The sequence below is a fragment of the Ambystoma mexicanum genome, chromosome 4p (genome assembly GCF_040938575.1).
Source record: "Ambystoma mexicanum isolate Mex_15411 chromosome 4p, UKY_AmexF1_1, whole genome shotgun sequence".
NCBI classification, from domain to species: Eukaryota; Metazoa; Chordata; class Amphibia; order Caudata; family Ambystomatidae; genus Ambystoma; species Ambystoma mexicanum.
Window position 1 is genome coordinate 1,041,239,324 of NC_090927.1, and position 22,069 is coordinate 1,041,261,392.

Consider the following 22,069-nt stretch of genomic DNA (forward strand, 5'->3'; position numbering starts at 1 on the left):
GCAAACGAGTTTCCCTCTCCTATTTTGCATCTTACTTTTTTATGTGCCTCGCATTTCACTATTGCTAGGCGCTTTGGAAACATGAGTGCAGACAGCAATCGTACAATCAAAGGGCCATGTTGAATTCTGGCACCATGTGATGTCAGAAACCCTCTCTCAGCCCAGAGTCGACCAAAGTTATGAACCACTCCAAACGCGTACTGACTATCAGTATATATTCACATTCAAATTTTCAGAAATCTCGCAGGCTCTGGTTGCTGCTATTATTTCCGCGGCTTGTGCTGAATTATAGGGGATTCTTTTACTTTCTACAACACTCTCTAGGGTAGTGATAGCGTATGCGGCAGTTGTCGTGCCATCTGGTAATTTAAAACATGAGCCGTCACAAAATAACTCTCCATCTGGCTCTTTCTGTGGAATATCACTTAAATCAACTCTCCCCTTGGTTTCTTCCCCAGTAACCATTAAGCAATCGAGGGGGGGGTGATTCATTCTTCCCAATTTCTTTTATGGTTAGTGGCATTAATTCTGCAGGATTCAAAGCGCTATACCTCATAATTTGGATATGGGGCGCGAACAAGATAATCTCATATCTTGTCAATCTAGCAGAGGTGAGGTGTTGCGTCTGTGTCCTATTTAATAGAATATCTATGACATGTGGCACCATCAAAAGTGTTTCCCAATACCATCCCTTCCATTTGTTTCACTGACGCAACAGCCGCCGCGACAGATCGCAAACATCGTGGTAGTGTGCGCACTACAGGGTCCAGCGCAGAAGAAAAATAGCCGCACGGCCTATTTGTTCCACCTTGTTCCTGTGTCAAAACCGCCAATGCACATCCTTCACTTTCACACACAAATAGTCTAAAAATGTTCTTATAGTTCGGCGTACTCAAAACTGGAGCCGAGTATTTTGCAGTTTTCAATCCATCAAATGCTCTCTGACATTCCTCATCCCACTGCAAAGGCATAGCCGCATCTTTTCTAGTCAAATTCACTAATGGTTTCACAATTAACGCAAAATTACCAACCCATTGTCGGCAATATGAAGCCATGCCTATTATGGCTCTGACTCCTTTTTGTGTCTTTGGAATAGGCATACAAGAAATACTTTCTATGCGTATGCGTTCTGGCGTTAGTCTTCTCCCTCCTTTCGAAAGTAGGTAGCCCAAATAAGCTACCTCCTTTCGATTATACTGAAATTTCTTCAAACTAGCTTTATGTCCATTTGCCGCTAGGTGTGACAGTAGTAATACAGTGCTTTCTTTACAAATCTCCTCTCTGTCTGCAGCTAGCAATAAATTGTCTATGTATTGCAAAAGTACACAACCCACGGGTAATTCCAGCATGTCTAGCTGTTCTTTTAATGCTCTACTGTAAATACTTGGACTTTCCGTATAACCTTGAGGAATCCGCGTAAATGTAAATGATTGTCCTCCTAATGTGAACACGAACAAATATCTACTGTCCTTGTCCACTGGAATACTAAAGAATGCATTTTTCAAATCTATTACACTAAAATATTCTGCTGAAACAGGTATCATTGTCAATATTGTAGTGACGTCTGACACTAGAGGAAATTGCGGATCTACTACCTTATTCAATGCGCGTAGATCAATTATGAAAACGGTATGGTACCTCATTACCTCCCTTTTTATAAACCGGAAGAATCGGGCTGTTACATGTACTGCCTGTGATTTCCTCTTTTACCCCTAATTTCACCAAATCGGTAACGATACTCTTCAATCCTTTCTCACCTTCAACCGAAATTTTGTATTGGGGTATTTGCGGTAGGGTAACACCTTCTTTTAAAATAATCTTTACTGGCTCCCACATCGTTGTCATGCATTGCCCATATACAGGTTGGTACTTTACTTAGTTCCCCTGGTAACGCTTTGGACATGAATTCTGACACAGGGGCATCGTGTGGCCATATTGTTAGAAACACTCCGTCTGCCATGCAATGTATAACAGAACCTAGTTTTTTCAACAAATTTAATCCCAACAAATTTTCTCCACAATTTTCTGTTAGAAGGAAAGGACAATGTTCGGTAAATGGTCCTATGGTAACTGGGACTGGTTTGGACACTGGGTTTATGACTGGTGTACCTGCGAACCCTACGGAAATATTCTTTTGCCCTCACAGTGGTATATTCGGAATCAAGTGATGGTCTATTGAACACTTCTGTGCTCCTGTATCTACAAGAAAGCGGTGCTCCTTATTCCTGACTCTCATTTCTACGTAGGGTCCTCTCTGATTCATGGGAATAGACACTGGTTCCGACCCCTGTCCTGGGCTGTCCTATTGGGGAAATAACACATCGTCCGATGTGTAATCATTACTATTACTGTAATACGTGTTTGGCTGTGTATCGAAAACATTTCCACTCTTCCCTATTTCCCCCACTCTGATTTCCATATTGTTGATTTTTCAATCTGGTTTGGGGCATTTTGGTTTTGGCCTTGATTTTGATTACCTCCGTTATTATGATGCTGCTGCATACTATTCCCATTTGGTCCATTCGTTCCTGGGTGTCCTCTATGCTGTCTCCTCTGACCAGACCCATTTCTATTCTGTAGATGCAGGCATTGCGCTCGCCAATGTCCTTCCTCTTTACAATATGCACACTGATTCGGCCCCACTGTTTCCCCATGCATATTCGAACTACTCCTTCCTTGTGCGTTCCCTCGCCCTCTATTATGTCCTACTACTTGCTGCATTAATACCTGTGTCTTTAGATTTACCCTATCCCTCTCTTCTTTTTCTTTTCCTGCAGTCACTCTGCGCTCATAGTATTGGGCCATATGCAATACTTCGCCCAACGTTTTTGCTTGCCATGCACTCTCTGATGTCATTATTAGATCCTGAATTGGAAGTTTTAACCCCCTCACATATTTATCAACAAATAACCTCTTTCATGCTTCTGAACCCACATCCTGCCCGCTGAAGTCTGTGAATACTTCTTCAAATCTATTAAAATAATCTGTAGCCAACTCATCTTTGCCTTGTACACATGCAGTCAATTTGTCCCATTGGATTCTTTTCTCTGGGACAATTGTTTTTAACTTCTGTACTATACCTGCTGGTAATGCCACCAGGTTCTGTCCTGGTGTTCCTCCAACCGCTTTATTTCTGTCTTCTATTATCAAGTCCGCCCATGTGGCGCCAAAGGCAGTTGTGTCATCTACCTTCCTTATTTGTTTCCATATGTCTGTTGGCAGGATCACCGGGAATATTAGGTCTATTTCACCCATGGTAAGCACGGATGACTGTAGGCAGGACTCTACTTCCTTGTAAAAGCCTGCAAGATTCTTTCTTATATCAGGAATCGTCTGCTTTATGTTGTTCACCTCCTGTCTGTAAAAGGGGACATGTACATATTGGGCGGTATAATGGGCTGGTGTTACCTGCGCCGCTACATTGCCCGCTGCGGGAACCTCCACTTTAGGTACAAAGGTAGGTGGGACCTCTCTCATAGGAAATGCCCCACTTACCGTCCCTCCCCCTTCTCTTAGATGTAACAATATTCCCAGATCCAATGACAGGGCTGTTTCTCCTGTCCCTCGCTATAATGCTCTTCTATATACTGCCATTATTTCAGGCGGGCTGGCCTTATCGTTTTTTATATCTTTATCTAATAAATGTTCAACCATCGATTGTAGCGCTTTTCTTTTCATAGGCATGGAATATTCATCAAATATCTCGTGTATCTCCATTGTGGGAATACTAGGATCTGACATCCATCTAAACGCTTCTCGCTTACATACTTTTAACTTGTTGCCCCTTTGTACTGATGACATCGAATGTCGTTGCTGTATATATGGCTCTACAGTTTCCTTTCTATTTCTCCCGATATCTTTACTCCTGTATCCGGGTGCAGTAAACATTTCGGCACAGTCATTATCTAATTCATCTTTAAGCTCAAAAAGTCTATACACATGTTCTCTCACTTCTTCATCCCTCTCCCTACAGAGTGCTAATGCATTCAAATCTAACAATCACTGTGGTGGTAATTTCCCAATTAGCTGTTTCCATCTCTCCACCAAATATTCACCCATGCATTCCAACACTACCTGTCTTTCGTTGCTTCTACGAAAGTCATATATTGAAGCCAATGTTGCCGTCCCATCATTCCCGTCTATATACATCTCTGCCTGTTGCTGCAATTCCACTTTTCTTTCCTTGCTGATTGCACTGCGGGTTACCCTCGTGCACTCCCGTTGGTCAGTCCCGCCTCTTGCCCCCGTGGTTTCAACTTCAACCCCGGGAGGAACGGACAGTACCGAGTCTGTGTCTAAGGCGGGAGGAGCGGATGGGACAATGGGAACAGCGAGTGTCTGTTGTGGGCTTGGTTGGCTAGTAGGCAGTGTTACGTGCGCGGTCTGTGGCTGTGGGAGGGCTTGAGCTACCGGAGGGGGAGCTTGGGCTGCGGGCGGGGTCTGGGCAATAGCAACTGATGTATCTGGTCTTACTTCTGATCTTGGGCCTTGTTTCGTATGGGTCAATATATTTTCTATCAATTCATCTGTCATGTGTAATTCTCGTTGTGGGTATATCTTTTCTATATTCAACTGGTCACGCCTGCCTGCCCTTCTTAGACTCTCAGTCCACTCCTCCTCTTCTTTTTCTTCCGCTACCTCACCTTTTGATTTATGCCTGCGTGCATGCTTTGCTCTGCTTTTAAATCGGAGCATTGCTTCCTTTCTCCAGTCTTTAATAATTTCAAATGCTGCAGGACGTGCTTTCTTTCTTATCAACACCCTTTCCAAGTTATCTATCCTCGCCATCTCAAAACTACCATTAATCGGCCACTGATGGTGTTGTTGCTTTCTGGTTTGCCTATGCCAAGTCTCAAAGGATATTATCGCACCTACTCCATACTTCACATACATCTCATACGCCGGCGTTCCCCCAGGTGGTACAATTTGGCCATTTTCCAAAGATTGTCTACCACAGCGGAAAATCACAGCTAAGAAAAACAAAACCCCAGGCATGTTTCAACCTTCCCCATGGTTAATCAAGCTTACCTTGGGCGTTTGATTTTGTCTCACGCCCCGCAACGTGTATCTCTAGACCTTGAGGGATGCAAGAGGGTGAATTACGAACATCAGTTACATATATACAAAATGCATATCAAACAATCACCTATGACATGTTTAGCACCCCTCTTTATTGGATTTCTTTGAACTTGGTGTGATGATGGACATCTCCGACCACTATGACACCATCAAACATCTATTCTAGTAACAATTTGCAATTTGTGAGTGCGAGGCATCTTTCAGTTATTGAATAGAACACAACGCTTCTGTTCTTGGAAGCGAACTACATACGGGGGGAGTTGCATACCGGACCTTGCTATCTATCAGGTGCTATTCGCGTCCTGGGAGCCGACATGCTCTTAGCAGGCTTAGCAAAGGGGGGCCGTTAGAAAAGCATAATTCAAGCCTTTAGCTGTATTATTCTTACATATTCTACCATATAACGAGACTGGCTGGCAGCTGTGAAATGATTAAATGCCCTGCAGCTCTGCTTCAAGGCTACATTAAGGAGGGAGCCGGGCATTCTTCCTGGCGCTGCCTACGTTTGTGTTTCAGCGAACTCTTGTTATCCTCTCGGCCCTGCGGCCTTGTCCTTTTCACATACAGACAACAATGTTCCACAGTCGAGCAGTGTAAGCGGAAAATATACTGCGAAGCAATAGGAACAGAAAGCAATGAGCAATGGTTAGAAAACATAATGGCGATTCTTGTTACATTAAAATGGCCGTTCATTGGCAAACTCGAAAACCTTTATTCTGTCGTATCGTGCATGAGACGGTTGGTCCACGGCCACCAAAATGCATTTGCGGTCTCAAATTAGAGGTATCCGTATTTCTAGACTGACATTGTCTGTTACAATGTCTCCCGCTCAGCCTATACCTCACTCCTATCTTGTCTCCTAGTTCCTTGCCTTCACAGGTCTCTCGGGTTATTTCTAACTTTATTTTCCTTTCCTTTACTTCTTGTATGTTTCAACCATCAATCAAACTTGATGAAGTGGAAGACTTGGGGATTCTCAAAACCCAGGTTAATGCACACCAGTACAAGGAAGTTGTTTAGATATATAAGAGATAAGCCTCGCAATTCACATGCTGTGATGATATGCCTTTGCCTGCACCTGCCCTTCTCTTTCTCCCCTAAATCACAATTCTTACTTCTTTTACTTGCATTGGAAATTCATTCGGCTTTGGTATTTCTACATGTGTCTACCTTTTCATGCATCTATCACCCTCTCCCTTTCCCTGTATCCCCATTGACCATACTCAGCTCACTCTTTCTGTTGCTGCCTCATTAAGTCTTATTTTGCACACCTCTGTCTTCATTAACATAGAACTGTGCACTTGCCATTTTTTAATTTACCGTGATATGGTATTTCATATCAAACAATCAAACAATTACTCAGTTTAAAATTCTTTTCCATCTAGAATATGCAGCCCCGCTCCTTATCAATTAGTTAGCAGTATATATAGCAGCCAAGAATTGGTCAGATACAATCATAGCAAAGTTATGAACCAAATCCTTGTAGCCCTGTAGTAACATGCATCAGCCTAGGGCCTCTAATAAGTAGATGTATTGCTGTTTCTATACTGTGTTGGCAAAATCGACATGTTCTACATTCTTAAGGGACATATGTCCATGCACCAATGTACTCATTACAGAGAAGAATATTAAAACAAAGAAACATAATAAACCTTTTAGAATCATAGTTACGCTACTTCAATAAGTAACCACGTTGTTTCCCTATCTTAAAGCCCTGCATGGTATAGAGTGCATATCTTTTCTTTGAATTAAGGTAATCATGTCCCATTGAGTTGCCTTCTTTTTTATTTGTATGTTAATCTATATCTAGAAGGAAGGTCTACACAGTGAACTGCAAGTTTTCCATCAAGGCATTCTTATGTCCTGGTCGTATAACATCAGCTATGATTCCAAAAAGGCTATCATGGTCATCTGACTGCATTATTCTATTGGACAAATTAGTGCAGCGAATATTTCTCAGAGTGGAAAGTGATATCATTCCCAACTCGCATTTGATAGCCTGTATATAAACCGCATTTGGCAATTTTAAATATAGGTCTCCATAGCTTTCCTTCCAATCTGCCCAGCCATGTCACATATTTCCCTTCAAGTATTTCTAGAGCATATAGAACTCCTGGAGTTATGCTACTTTTATAGATCTCAATAAACCCCTCCATCGAATGTTCACCCTTTTTAGCAAGGTACCATCTGGCATTCCATCTACTAATCATTTTTCTTGGTTGAGTATTTTTATAAAATGTAAATGTAGGTTGATTAGTAATGGCCAACCCCAGATAGGGATAAGAATCCACCACCTCCAACCGTTCCTTATTAATCCAGCAGACAAAAGGTTTCCGACTCCGGGCACCAATGATCATCACCTTCAGCTTTTTGGTATTAATAACAAGATCATTCTGAACAGCATAGTTGCCCAGAGCATCAAGCAACCTCTGCAGGACATTTGAGGTTTTATCAAAAATGACAGTGTCGTCTGCATATGACAACCACCTAATTTCCATGCCACCAATAGTCGGAGGGAAAAGGTGAACCTCCTTCAACCTAGAGCTCGTATTGGCCACTTATAAGTTACTCAAGACAGGGGCAAGCACACACCCCTGTTTTAAACCGTTATTAGTATATTAACAAGGGAGGGAGAGAGCCGCCCCTGTCCAGGCGTAGAGGCACCTGGTAGCAGTGTACACGGCCATTATGAAGTGCAATAGCAAGGGACACATTCCCCATGTCTGCAGTTTGGACCATAGTTTCCTATGATTAACACATTCCAAAGCCCCAATGTAGTCTATATAACAGAGATATGGAGTACTTTCCGGGCTACATGAAATATCAGACATCAGATAGCTGAGAGCAAATTATTAGATGTAATAAGGCCTGATCTAATCCTGGTTTGCTGATAAGAGATGAGTTTGTTCTCAGTGATCCACTTATTGACATTGTTCAGTAAAAGGGAGCAAAATAACTTGCAGCAAGTGTCAGACATGGCCAGAATCCTATTGTTACTAGGAGATGAGCGTGTACCCTTTTTATAAATGGGGACCAAAAAGGAACTGTGCCAGCTATAAGGGATTTCCTTACTCTCACAAACAGAGCTACATAACTTCAGTAATATAGTAGCCCATTTCATAGGGTTACGTGCAATTGCTGCATTGGAGAACCCATCTGGTCCTGGGGCTCTGGAAGTTTTCAACCTAGTGATCACCCTCATAAATTCATCAAGATCATAAGGAAAAAGACATGATTGCCCCCAATGAAAAGCAGGTTGTGGGTAGCAATCAGTCTTTTCTATAAAAAAAGAAGTGGCATACATACTCTACCCGTTCCTCTACGTGAAACCATTAAATTCTATGAAATTATCATCAACTAGGTACTGCCTATATAAGTATCAAAACCTACTGGTGGCATTAGTTTTAATGATTTTAAACATCATTCTCCAATTGGCATTATGTACATCATTTTCTAGAATTCCAAAGGAGTGTGGGAGCCGCTCTACTGAGAGGAAAAATGTGTCAAATACCCTGTTCTATGGAATCAATGCACCCTTCACAGAGGTTTAATAGAAATATTCATAAGCATATCAGTCTTTGTCCCACCCACAAGGGCAGGCCAGCACCAAAATGCTAGGTAAATCTCCTCTGAGCAACCAGCAACCCCAGACACATTTTTATAGAATTGTAACCAATTCTTATAAGGAGGGTAGTCATCTTTTCAATCTTCTATATCCCACTTAAGGTGGATGATTGTTTAATATCACAAATGTTTGTACCAAGCATCTTTTTTCTAACCTGAATGGTGCTGTGATAGTTCTTCACAGGCCTTTTCCTCAATTCTTGCAAGACCTGACAGTTTGGCAAGCTCATTAACATTGAGTTAAGCATATTAAAAATATCAATGATACTCATACATGCTAAACCATATGATTCTACTGGCAACTTGGAGATGACCGTCTCAGAATTATCAAGATTTGTGTAAAACCATAGAATCCTGTTTCCTCCAACATTCATTTGTAATCTGTGACCGTCAGGCGCTGAAGCTCTTTTATCCCTCCGTGTAGTGAAAGCTTCAGCATCTTATGATCACTAAGATTAGTGTGTTTGTGAGTCAGTTGTTTCATGAACTTAAATAGCCAATCATTGACAAAAATGTCATCAATTTGTGATGAGGCAGCACCATTCAACCAAGTGGCCCAATTTTCCCTGGTATTTGAGCCAGAAGGGCTGATCAAATCCAAACCAGCATTTCTCAGCTATTTAAGCCATCTCATTTCATTCTTTATTTGGACAGAGTCTGGCCGAATTCAATAGGGGGAGATGTCTCATACCTTCCACATGTATCCATCTAGTACTCCATAGCAACAAATGCCAGTTAGCAGTAGGAATTTAAGTCTCCAACAACCATCAAATCAGATTTGGGAGATTCCTCTAACCTTCGATCAATTATGTCTTCAACCAATTTAGATGTGGTATCAATATGGGATCCACCCGGGGGGCAGTATATGTTTATAATAAGCAGATCCCCAGTAATACTCAATCCAGAAATAATGGCATATATCAAATATTGATATTTACCAAATGTACTGTACTCCTGTAAGTACAGTATTTCTGATCCCTATACCTTCTGAGTGGCTCTATATATATATATATATATATATATATATATATATATATATATATATATATATATATATATATATATATATATATTTGCCATTAGTGCCAATGAATCTGTACTGCATTTTCACTAGCCCTAGTGCAATTGCTCACATGCAAACTCCAATTGCACATGTTCTCTCCATTTCATATCTCTGCCATCTCCCTTTCTTTCCTTTCCCCGCTCATATCATCTCTCTCTCCTGCTCTCTCTCCCACCCTCTACATGTTTCTTTTTCTTACTCCATTGTATCACTGTCAGTTTTCTGCTCTCTAGTCCTCTCTGTACAACTCACCCTATTTCACACTTCACTTTTCCTCTTCTCTTTCAATCCTATGTAAAACTTTCCTATTCACCTCCCGCATCCCTCCCTTTCTTTTAGTTCAATTAAATTAATTTCTTTCAATTAAATTAATTTCTTTCCACTGACTCATGAAGATACAGGCATTGCCAAAGCTTGCAGATGAACTATCGTACAATTCATTCGTACAATTCATTATATGTGGGATTTTGAGTTTCTGACGGTGTTACAGGCTTCCAGGAATTCTGAGGTTTGTGAATCCGTTGATCTTCCTGAATAATTCTTCCTAGTACCTTGTGCTTACCTTCTCATATTTTGGGTAGTGTAAGAGGGAAAGGGCCTAGTTTTCCAACAGCCTTTGGTCACATTGTTGGCAGATGTATTCTTTTCTTCTTACCAGGACTGTCGCTGCTGACCACTCTCAATTTCAAGATGTTGATCACTGACCGTGCATTTTGTTATTACTTGCTAGTGCTTCAGCTTTTTTAAGACTAGTAAGATCCTTCTGCCAGAATGCATCTTCTATTTGGTCTGTCTGAATCTGTTGTTCATTGCAAATGTGGATGCCTGGTTTAAATTATTTTCCCACGAGCAGAATCTCAACATTAAAGGTTAAGGATTTCATGTCCATTACTGAGGTTCTGTCATGCAAAGTACCACAGGGATACTGCATATCCCCCCTCCTCTCTAATATTTATTTGAAACCTCTACATGATCTCCTGGCCAATCTTGGAGTTGCATTACAAAATTATGCAGACGATACTCACATTGTTTTTCATTCATAGGGCAATTTTGAGGATAATGCACCTTTTGTACAGTCCACTTTTTTGGCGATTTCGAATTGGATGGGCCTCATTACGAGGCTATTAGCACCATGGCTACCCCCTTATCGCATTCCGGGTCCGGGTTCCCGAAATAGGGACTTACCGGGTCATTCCAACCTTGGAGGACCCAGTATGTCCCCATTCCGCGAACCATTCCCCATTCCCATTCGAGCCCCAATAGGGCTCAATGGGAATGGGGATGGAGCTAATAACGGTACCGCAATTTGCGGTACCGTTATTAGCTCTGAAGTCCCTTAACGGGTCCCATCCATAACGCCTGGTAAAACCAGGCGTTAAGGAAGGGACCCGCTAAGGGACCTCAGAATAGGGTGGTAAGGGATTACCGGCACCGGTGTCCTTACCGGTGCCTGCAATCCCTTACCACCTACCTCGTAATGAGGCCCGATGTCTTTAAACTGGATGGGCTAAACCCAGGCCAAAACTGCAATAGAATTTGTACACTTTTGTTTATTTATTTATGTATTTATTTAGGTGTATGGTGCTTAAGCCCATAGGAATCGAAGCACTTTCACATATAAGACATTACAAGAAGAAGTAAGCAATAAGGAAACAGAAGCCAATCCTTCAAGAGCCAGACCATAACAGGGCAAGAGAGTTAATTCTTCCCGAACGTGCTGGAAAGTTCTTCCCAGGTTCATAGACCTATCCTTGGCAAAAGGCCCCATTCAAATTTGTATAATTTATTTATTTGTTTATAACGTGCTGGAACAAAGCCCTTAGGCATAGAAGCGCAAACCAAAACATACAACAGATAACACAGAAGTGAGTTATTTGAAAGAAACAATACATTCAAACAAAAGGATCTTAGATCTTCATTAAAAGACACCAGATAACAATTGAACAAAACTAATTAAGTGCAATTCTTCAATAAGAACTAAATGATACATTTTTCAGGATTTTGCATCGGCTCAGAAATGAAGGAAGGCTGCTCTGACAACAGCCTATAACAAAACAGTCAATGGTTGTACCAGTGCACCATTCTTTAATAACTATCCTTTGGAAAAGTGTAATATCCATACTCTTACGCTGCCAGGACCAACTTTAGAGTTAAGCCAAAACAAAACCTTGTTCCTGAGCGCCTCTCTAGTTTCCACTCTTCCCGGGCTTTTTAACATTGGTGATGTTAATGTTCCTACAGTCCACAGCCAGATCTCTTTGGGAAACATACAATATTACAGGAATTCTTGATTTCATGACGCGAATATCCCTGCCATGAGAAGCCATAACCATCCTTGGCGAAGGATTGGCCTGCTTTCTAGTCTTATGTGAGGATAAAAAGGCCCCTCTCACCGCTTCAACCAGATTAGAGCCCACGTCATGGGACTTGCTATTGGACTGAGATGCTTCGATTTAATTTACTGAGTTTTCCTAACTAGTAAATACACATATAGGTTTCACATGCTGTCTCCATCCTATTGACCTCTGGCTCTCTCAAATCACATTGACAAGCTTTATCAATCTTGCTCAAGGGGTCATGTGAGATAATCTTGTCAAAGGAATTCACCCAATTGCCGAATCCTGATAACTTTCACATTGATCCAAATCATAGATGATCTTGTCTTTAATATAATGCCAGTTTTCACGTCCACTAGGCTCCTTATTTTCAGGACATAACTGTGTCATAGTCTCAACAATCACAACGTCCATGCTTTTAGACGGGGAATGCAACACCTCCCTCTAGGCCAATGGCATTTGGGCAGAGTTACCGTGTTGATTCAGACAAGAGACTTCATCAAACAAACCATCAAGACCCTTCTGAATGGTGACTACTTCCGGCTCCACTTAATTTATCTGTGGATCATCTACAATAACACCCCTCTCATTCTCCCGAGTTCCAGGTCTTTCGCGGAGAAGCTGCCATCACAAGGCACTTCTAGCCATAACTTCCCTTACACAATTATTGCCAATGGCTACATATGAAGGAGAGTCTTCCCTTTCAACCATATTAGCTTAGAGGCCAGTTTCACCTAACGGCCAGGACTTCATTTGTTAGGCAAACTCTCAACTGCCTCTTCGAAACAACTTGGAACTTTACTCTTTGAAGTCGATCAAGCCACTTTAGCAAAAGCAATCTACAAATCCAACTTGGACTACTGCAATAGTTTATATGCAGGTTCAGCAAACAACTTATCCAGTCGATACAGATGCTTCAAAATATAGTGGCTCATATTGTAGAAAAAAGTAGGAAACATGATCATATAGCCCCAGGTTTTGAGGAAGCTGCACTGGTTGACCATCCAGGCTAGAATCAAATGCAACTCTTGACAATAATACATAAGACACTTCAAAGCTCTGCTCCACATTACACGAGTCAGCAACTCAAATCGACCCCTAAGGTCCTCACATACCGTCTCTCTCTGAAGTCCCTACTCTAGAACCAGAGCCTATGGCAGGTCCTGCACACTCATTGGGATTGAATATTGGAACAATCAACTACAGGGTATCAGGAAAATCTCTGATCTGATTCAATTCAGAAGGAGACTAAAAATGATATTATTCCGATTTTTATATTTTCTATGAATTTGTGTCTCAAAGTCTTACCTTGGGCCCAACAGAGGGGCTCTGAGAAACCATTTATGGGCGATGCACCTACCCCCAATAAAAATACATCTTTTAATCAATTCTTCTGTAATTGATGTATCTAGAGTGAGTCTTTTATTTCTCTTGGTGATGGGGCGTTGTGTGTCTCTGATTCTGGGAGCCTCCTGTTTCTAGTGTGTAGGGGAAGTTATTGCTTTTGTCAGTGTCGCTTATAGAGCTCTGGCAAGGACGGATCCATTGTTGGCTTCCTTAGATGAGTTTCAAGCTTTGCTGTTTGTTTCTCCACATCAGTCTGCAACAGATGTCTCCACAGCTACCACAGCTATGCCAGGCAAGAATTGTTGGGAGTATTTATGTTGATCCTGATTATTTCTTTGCAGAAGGGTCGTACCATCAGTTGGGAATGTGCACCATTTGGTGTAGTTTTGGTACATTTTCAGGCCATAGGCGGCTCTGCCTAAGAGGAATACAGGCCTAATTACACAAGGAAATAACTTCATCAAGTTTCAAATTAGGGGTGTGGTTTGTAGCATGAAATTTTGATTTCATAATGTGATTGCATGGCATTTTCTTTAGGTATTTCATGGCACCCAGGAAGGCGTATTTGGATATGTGTTAGTCTCTCTCTCTCTCTCTCTCGTCCCTAATGTATGACCTACTCATTATCCTTCCAAGTTCCATGACGTCTAGATATTCTACTATGTACTATTTTAGTCCAAGCAAACGTGTTATGTTTCCCTGCACCCCCTATTGTTAGCAAAACTGGAGTTTTAACACTGGCCGGTAACCAGTGATTTGCTTGCAAAAACATATGATATGTTTTAACTTTATGTTTTTTTTACTATATTTCTATTGGGCTTTTTCAATATGAAATTAATATAAGAAGAATTCTAGGCATAAGAATAATGATTTCAAAGCAAAGTGAAGGCATTTTAGAATCTTTACTTTGAATAAAACAACCTCCTGGAGGCGTGGCCCCTTGTTTTGTTGTAACAAATTATTACTTTAGTCCAGTACAAAATGACACCTTAATGTCAACAAATGACACCTTCAATGTCAACAAATGTCCCCTTTGCTAAGTACCAAGTAATTCCAAGTAATTGCTCCTCTACTACCCAGCCAATACCCACCAATATACTCACTGCATCTTTGTAAAGGAGCCCTGACAAGGGACGGCCTCGCGGTCTGTGGTTTTACTCTCTGTGAAGCTCTTCTGGTAGAAGTGTCAGGCCGGAAACTAGTCAAATAATGTACCTCTTTCGCATATACCTTCCCAAAAGCTGGCCAGAAGCCATTTGCAGAAAGTCAAAAGAGAAGAGAATTTCATTCAACAGAGCTCAGCCGCTCCTGTGTGCACTTCAATGGCTGCCTGGAAAATTCCGGGCTGACTCAGTTCACCTTCAGGCTGCAGTTCTCTACTGTAATGAGGGAAAACGCGGCCCAAAACATTTAAAAGGGCGACTGAACTTGGTTTAACTACCAGCCTACTCGAGCATACTCTCAAATGTTCGCATTATGTGTGAACTCAGTTCTGAGAAATGACTTCAAATTCTGTCAAATATGGGCACTTTTTTGATCCAGGCAATTAATGAGCGACGTGGCAGCTTGCGATCGCAGCATCAATGCCCAACCTTTTCCAGGAAATAAGGGTGCGCGTGTTTACCACCAAGAACACTCGTGGAAACCAGCCCGCTCCATCTGCCTTCAATTCTGTAAAGTCATCGAGGCTTCTCGTCGTGGCAAGCACAGACAACTTTGGAACGACACTTGTATAAATAATAAATACAATTCCTCAATACATGACTACAGGGGGATATGATTCATGGATTATTTGCGCCAAAAAAAAAACGGGATTTGTGCGCCATTCTGCCCGCAAATCCCCATTAGTTAAACAGGCGCAAATAATCCATGAATCAGGGGTCTAGTCTCTAACGTAGCTACAAATATGTGTCTTGTGTAGTATTTGTTTATTTATGAAGTCAAATTCCTTACTAATGTGAGTGTGTGTGTAAACTTAAAGAACAGTTAAGGTTAATAAGTTAAGTGCAACAAACACTAGAAATTCTGTGAAAATACTCTCAGTACAAAACCCCTGCAAATCAGCAGTTGTTGGAAACTACACCACCTTAACTATAAGGGCTGCATTGCGCAGCCCCTACACACACTGATGATATAACAAATGGCATCACTCATGGCATCACTCATGGTATCACTCATGGCATCACTGGCACAGTGGATCACGCAAGTAATAGAGATGCAACATTAGTGGTGGATTTGGCTGTGGAAAATATCCATATGTATGGATTAGAGTGCAATGTTTGATTGGAGTTTGTGTTTCAAAATTCTCTCCATTTACAACCATAGTTCTCTTACACACCATAATTACTTGCTATTGAGTGAGCATTTTCCACCATGTGGAGAAAATCTAGTACCTTTATTGCTCTGTCCCCCCTCTCTGTTGACCCCTGTCCCTATATATCTGTATGTCACTATGTCCCCACCATCCTGTTTCAAGTGAGTGGTCTCGGGCGCCTTACAGATAATCACCATATCACACCACTACGCTCACTCTCTACTATACACCATCATTCAACTAGAACATAGCTATACCCCTGATAATTCGGCCTTGCTGTTCACATACAAATATGACCGCATGAACACCTCATCACCCTAATAAAACACAATTAACCCAGCACATTCTGGTCAAGATGCTCACATAGGCGTTCCTCAGGCATAATGCAGCCAGAACCCAGTCTAGTTGTCCACCCACCAGACTGAACACACCCAACTGATATCCTCAGCACCACCTGTCGCTAGGAAGCAGCTACCATCCGACAAATACACTAGCTGCACACATACCTGGAGCAATCATGCGCCTTTGACTTCATTTCTCTCTACTGACCTGAACTACGGTTCCCGAGGGCGTTCAACCTACCAGCGCTTTGAGGTCATACCAATGATATTTTAAGCGCTATATCAATGCCAAGTAGCATAACATAACTTAACACAGCCTACTATGAAGAGTAGACATTTGGAGTAATACGGTTATGACCTTGCACCAGACCTCCAAAGATTACAACATAGGTGAGAATGAAGTTTTCTACAATCAACATACCTGCACATATCGCAAATCACTTTCTGTATAACAGATCAAAAGGTGGGCATTCACCATTTCAAATGGTAAAGGTTAGGGCGGGGGGGGGCTGCAAAGGTTAACCAAGGGGAAACATAGTTTCATGTAGTGAGGACACAGGATTATCAGTACTAGAGTAATAATGTCCTGGACATGCAAAAGTTGTAATCTCTTTAGAGGATGGGTTTGAAACATACATTTCACTACAGGTTTTGGACTATGACTCTGATCCCTTACCATTGCCCATGCTGGGCAGGACTAGTGGAAGTTGTAATGTATAACGTCTGGAGATCCAAAGGTTGCAGACTGGCCCTGTATTGCACCTGAACTTGTAGATTCCTATGTGCAAGACCAACTTTCTGTAGTTGTCCTAATATTATTTACAATGATTGAAAATGTTAATGGAATTTCAAAAAAGACAGTGCATATAGAATTTGCATTCTATACCTTCAAATACAGTAACAAACGTTCCACCATGTCTGGTACATACCAGTAAGGTAATTGAGGAGGTCAGAAGTGGTGTCATAACTGATTTTTCATATGAAGTGATCACTGATGACAGCTGAGATGTCCTATGTGCAGAGGTGTAGCCAGGATTGTGTGGAGCTTGAAGCCAATGGAGTTGGGCCCACCGCAGTAACATTAGCATCTGTAAAAAGCCCACCCAGCGCTGCTGGGTGGGCATTTACAGATTTTGGGTGGGCCTTGCCCGCTCAGGCCATACCCTGTCTACGCCTCTGCCTATATGATGCCATATGTTAAATAATTTGCGATGTCATCTGTTTGTTTAGCGGATGCACAACGGGGGCCTCATAGTTAAAGTGGTGTCGCTTCCAACACCGGCTGAATTTCAGGGGTTTTGTTGCAATACATCTTTCTTCATTGAATTTCACAGTTTTCGTTGCACTGAACCTAGTCACCTTAAATGTACCTTGACTAAAGTTATTTCACTAAATGTTAAAGGTTTTGTTATGCTATGCCTTCACTATATGTAACATAACAGATGTAATATCTTGTGTTATGGACATGTGTTCTAAAGCTACGCAACATGGGCTCTAACATGGGCCTTAACAAGTATTTTATCTTTTTTGTGTCCACTGGATAAGAACGCGGCCAGACTGGGTCAAGAAATACGTCAGGGTCCCTTGCTCCCCTGTTATCCATTCAAACCCCAGCAAAGAGATCTCAGTTAATGTAATCAATAGGACGTGTCCATCCTGATGGTCTACATTGAAAAGAAGCCAACTTTTCATTGTCAGCTACGTGCATAAAAACTGGTATGTTGAGAATTTGCAGTAACTTTGCCAAACGTATAGGAGGACAGTGTTATTCATAGCAAAATCATTTTTGGCTATCAGCTTGTCTCAATTAAGCATTCACGCTGGTCTGGTTTTTATTTACATTAGCTCGGACGTCCATCTTTTGTTTACAAAAACATCTTGATATGTGGACACGTTTCACTATCAGGATTGCAGTACATGTTGTTCATGTATTTGAATCGTTGCATTTGATTTGAAGTGTGTGAATACATCTTTTGAAAATGCACTTGTTTTGTTCAACAACTAGCCATTATTTTATTTTAATTGCTGCATGCTCTCTGACTATCCTGATATATACAAATGCAACTAAATAAGGGATACAATGGCTGCATGCTTTTTCTAACAGAATAAGGAGAGCATTTACTTTGAAAAGCAGTTTGTATGACAAGTTAGAAGTGAGGCCGTGTGTGCAGTCAATCTCTAACTTTTGCTTTTCGCATATATAAAATACAGTTTGAATGCACACTGAATGTGTGCCTTGCAGCGAAAACAGATTAACCATATCATGCATTATGAATGGGTCAAATCAATGTTCTGTGTATTATGCAGACATGCTTGAAAGGAGAAAGCGTCAAAGCTAGTAGTTATCAATGCACATTTTCTTTTTGAAACTTTTTTTTCACAGTAGTATGAACATCAATGTAAAAAGTAACATATTTACAAAAGTTATATACAAAGTCATATAAACATCAAAAAATAACAGTAGCTTTGAAACAATACCCACCCTAACCCGCAGTACACATCTCGTTACCTACCAAATTCAAATTCAATACAATTCCAAAAATGTCCCCCATATCTTTGCAAACAATCCATTCTTTCCCTGTTTCCTATATAAATGCTCCTCCATAGCTGCCAAATCTTGCATTTCACTAAGCCACATTTCTTTCTCTAGTGTAGCAGTAGATTTCTAATTCCTAAGGATAATTTTCTTACCCACTGCAGCCCCTCTAAATAACCATTGGCATTGAGTGAGATCATCTAAAATGGAATCATTCCCCGAGATTATTGTCTCAAAATTAAAACCAATTGTTTCATCCAGGATTTCTTCACAAATTTCACCACTATCGCTCCAAAACCCTTGAACCTTCACACAATCCCACAGCATATGTTCCAATGTACCACTCTCCTGAACACAGCATATGTTCCAATGTACCACTCTCCTGAACACATGCCCAACATTCCGGACCATCCTTTAAACCTCTCCTCGATAATTTTTCCGGGGTCCAATAGACCCTGTTAAAGATTTTAATTTGTCTTGTCCGTTCAGTCAAACCCAAGGAACACAGTTTGACGTTCTCACACATCCTCGTCAAAATCTCCACAGTCATGTCTGTGCCAATTCTCCGACTCCATTCAATTCTTAGCAAATCATTGCTATTATATTCATGTAGAATCTGCCTATAGCCCGGCTCGCTAAACCGCCCTCATTCACCATAGATTTGCTCGTAAGAAAGTCTAGATTCAGACTATTTTTAAAATCAATCACATCAACAGCTATCTTCAATTTCCTCCTGTAGTCTGAAAATTTGAAACCCTCAATACAATATTAAGTCTGTAGCGCTTTTCCATTCACCCTCAGTGAAGAGGTCACCAATCCAGCTGACACCACCTAGAAACCATTCAGGCCAGAATAACACTTTGCCATTCAGTTTAATAGAGGGATTCATCCATATTGACGCATTCGGATCTCTGCATGCATTCACACCCAGCAAGACATTCAAATTCTTCCAGGAATTTCTCAATAATGTAGTCAATGTATCTTTCACACCTCTCGATTCTGTGGTTAACAATGCCCCAAGTGACAAAGGACCATTAGCACTCGCCTCGGCCGTAGCCCACACACTAGGAATTGTCTCCATGAAATCGACTATGAAAGCACAATTAAAGGCTAGATGATAGGCCCTGAAATTTGGTACTCCTAGCCCGCCTTTCTCCAATGGTAACTGTAGCTTCCACAAACTCAACCTTGGTGGTTTATTGTCCCATAAGAATCCTTGTACAAGCCTGTCCAATTCTTTCCAATGAGAAGCCTCAATATTCAAATGGATCATACCCAAGATGTAGTTGATTTTAGGAGTGGACACCATCTTTAAAGCATTAACCTTCCCCAAAGCAAAAGATTTAGTAATCCCCATCGTCCTAAATCATTTTTAAAAGCCACAGTAAGCACACTCATGTTCACTCTTACCTAGTCACAAATCTTCAGAGTGATCTAAATCCCCAAATACAACATCTTATCCGGACACCAACGAAACCCTAGGTCAGTGACATATTTTTTACTACATCCAGGAACCAGCAGCATTACTTCTGATTTACTCCAATTTACTCTATAACCAGAAATACTCTGGAATGAAGATAAAACTTCCATTAACCTTGGCAAAGATTGATGCAAGTCCTGCAGGATCAAAAGTATGTCATCTGCAAACAACCATAATTTCTGCTGTAAACCCCAACATGAGACACCGTCTATATCTATATAATTTCTAATGACAGCCGCCAGAGGTTCAATCGCCAGAACAAACAACAAAGGCGATAGGGGACATCCCTGTCTCGTCCCCCTTTCCAGTCAAAAAGGAACAGAGTGAAAACCATTGGTGTTAACATCTGCTGTCGGTTCCGAATATAAGAGTCTAATCCATGATCTAAAATTCACTCCAAATCCCAATTTTTCGAGGACTAAGAACAGGAAGTCCCATTCCACCCCATCGAAAGCTTTCTCCGCATCCAACGAAAAAAACGGCTGCATCTTCTGAATCGTCTGTCGCCTTATTAATTGCATGGAATAATCGCCTGATGTTACTAGATGTTTTTCTCCCTTTCACAAAACCCGACTGATTTTCATTGATCAATTTCAGCAGAAGATTCTCCAATCTAATAGCCAAGACCATTGCCAAAATTTTGTTGTCCGTGTTAATGATACTAAACAGTCTATATCTCCGAGGGAGTGTTTCATCTTTCCCCTTCTTAAGGAAGACAGATATCATGGCGTGTCTAGTTGAAGTGGGTAGTAGGCCATTAGCCAAAGAGGACACAGGCATATCCTTAAGTAGATTCAAGGCCAAAACTGGCAATAGCTTGTAGAATTCTACCGAAAATCCGTCTGGTCCAGGCGACTTCCCAACATTTAATTTGTTGATAGCCTTCTTAATCTCATCCAATGTAAAATCCTCCTACAGTATCTGCGAGTCATAATCAGAAACTTTAGCAAGGTTTGCTCTCTCAAGAAAGTCAACACTCCCGATTGGCTCATCATTTCCACTCTTATATAAATGCACATAATAATCCCGAAATACATTGTTAATTTCATTTGGTAGAAAGGTAATCCGTCCATCTCTATCTTGAATAGATGAAATTGACCGTTCAGATTCCCTCATCTTCAACCTATATGCCAACCATTTATCACACTTCTCACCTTTCTCAAAATACTCACATTTCAGGTTATAGTATTTCTTTTCCATCCTTTCCTCAATTATATCATTAAGCTCTCTTTTTAGTTTTTTCAGTTCAGTATGACCATCTCTGTCAAACGGGTCAGCCATAACCATCTTAGATAAATCACCAATCCTCATCTCAAGTTCCTTCTGTCTATTAGCATGTTTCTTATCTCTTATCAATCCACATGTCAAATTAATCAAATAACCCTCATAACCTATGGCCTTAATTCGCCGGTGTGATTTACTGAAACAAAAAAATCAATTTCTGCCCTCAACTTCTCCACCTCCTTTCCCATTTGTAAGAAAGTGTTATTCATTCTCCAAGTATACTGTCTTTGAACAGGAACTCCCAAATGAATACACATCACTACATGTGCATGATCCGTCAGTAGGATGGTGCCTATTTCCCTAGATTTGTGATTCTCTGTCATTAGTCCAGCTGTCAGCAACATGTCCAGTCTAGAGTAAACCAAATGTGCACCTGAGTAAAAACTATACTCTCTAGCACATGGATATTCCAACCTCCAACAATCCCGCAATGCGTGTTCCTCCAGCAGGTTTTTTAGAGAAATATAGTGGTGATCCCTATGTCTATAATTTCCAGACACACTTCTATCCAGATCCTTATCCATAACAGTATTAAAGTCACCACCAAGAATGATATTATCCTTACCCAAGTCCTGAAGCGTCTGAGCCACTTTCCTAAAGAAAGAACCATCTTCTACTGACGGGGCATAAATATTACACAACGTCACAAAACATCCTTGAATATT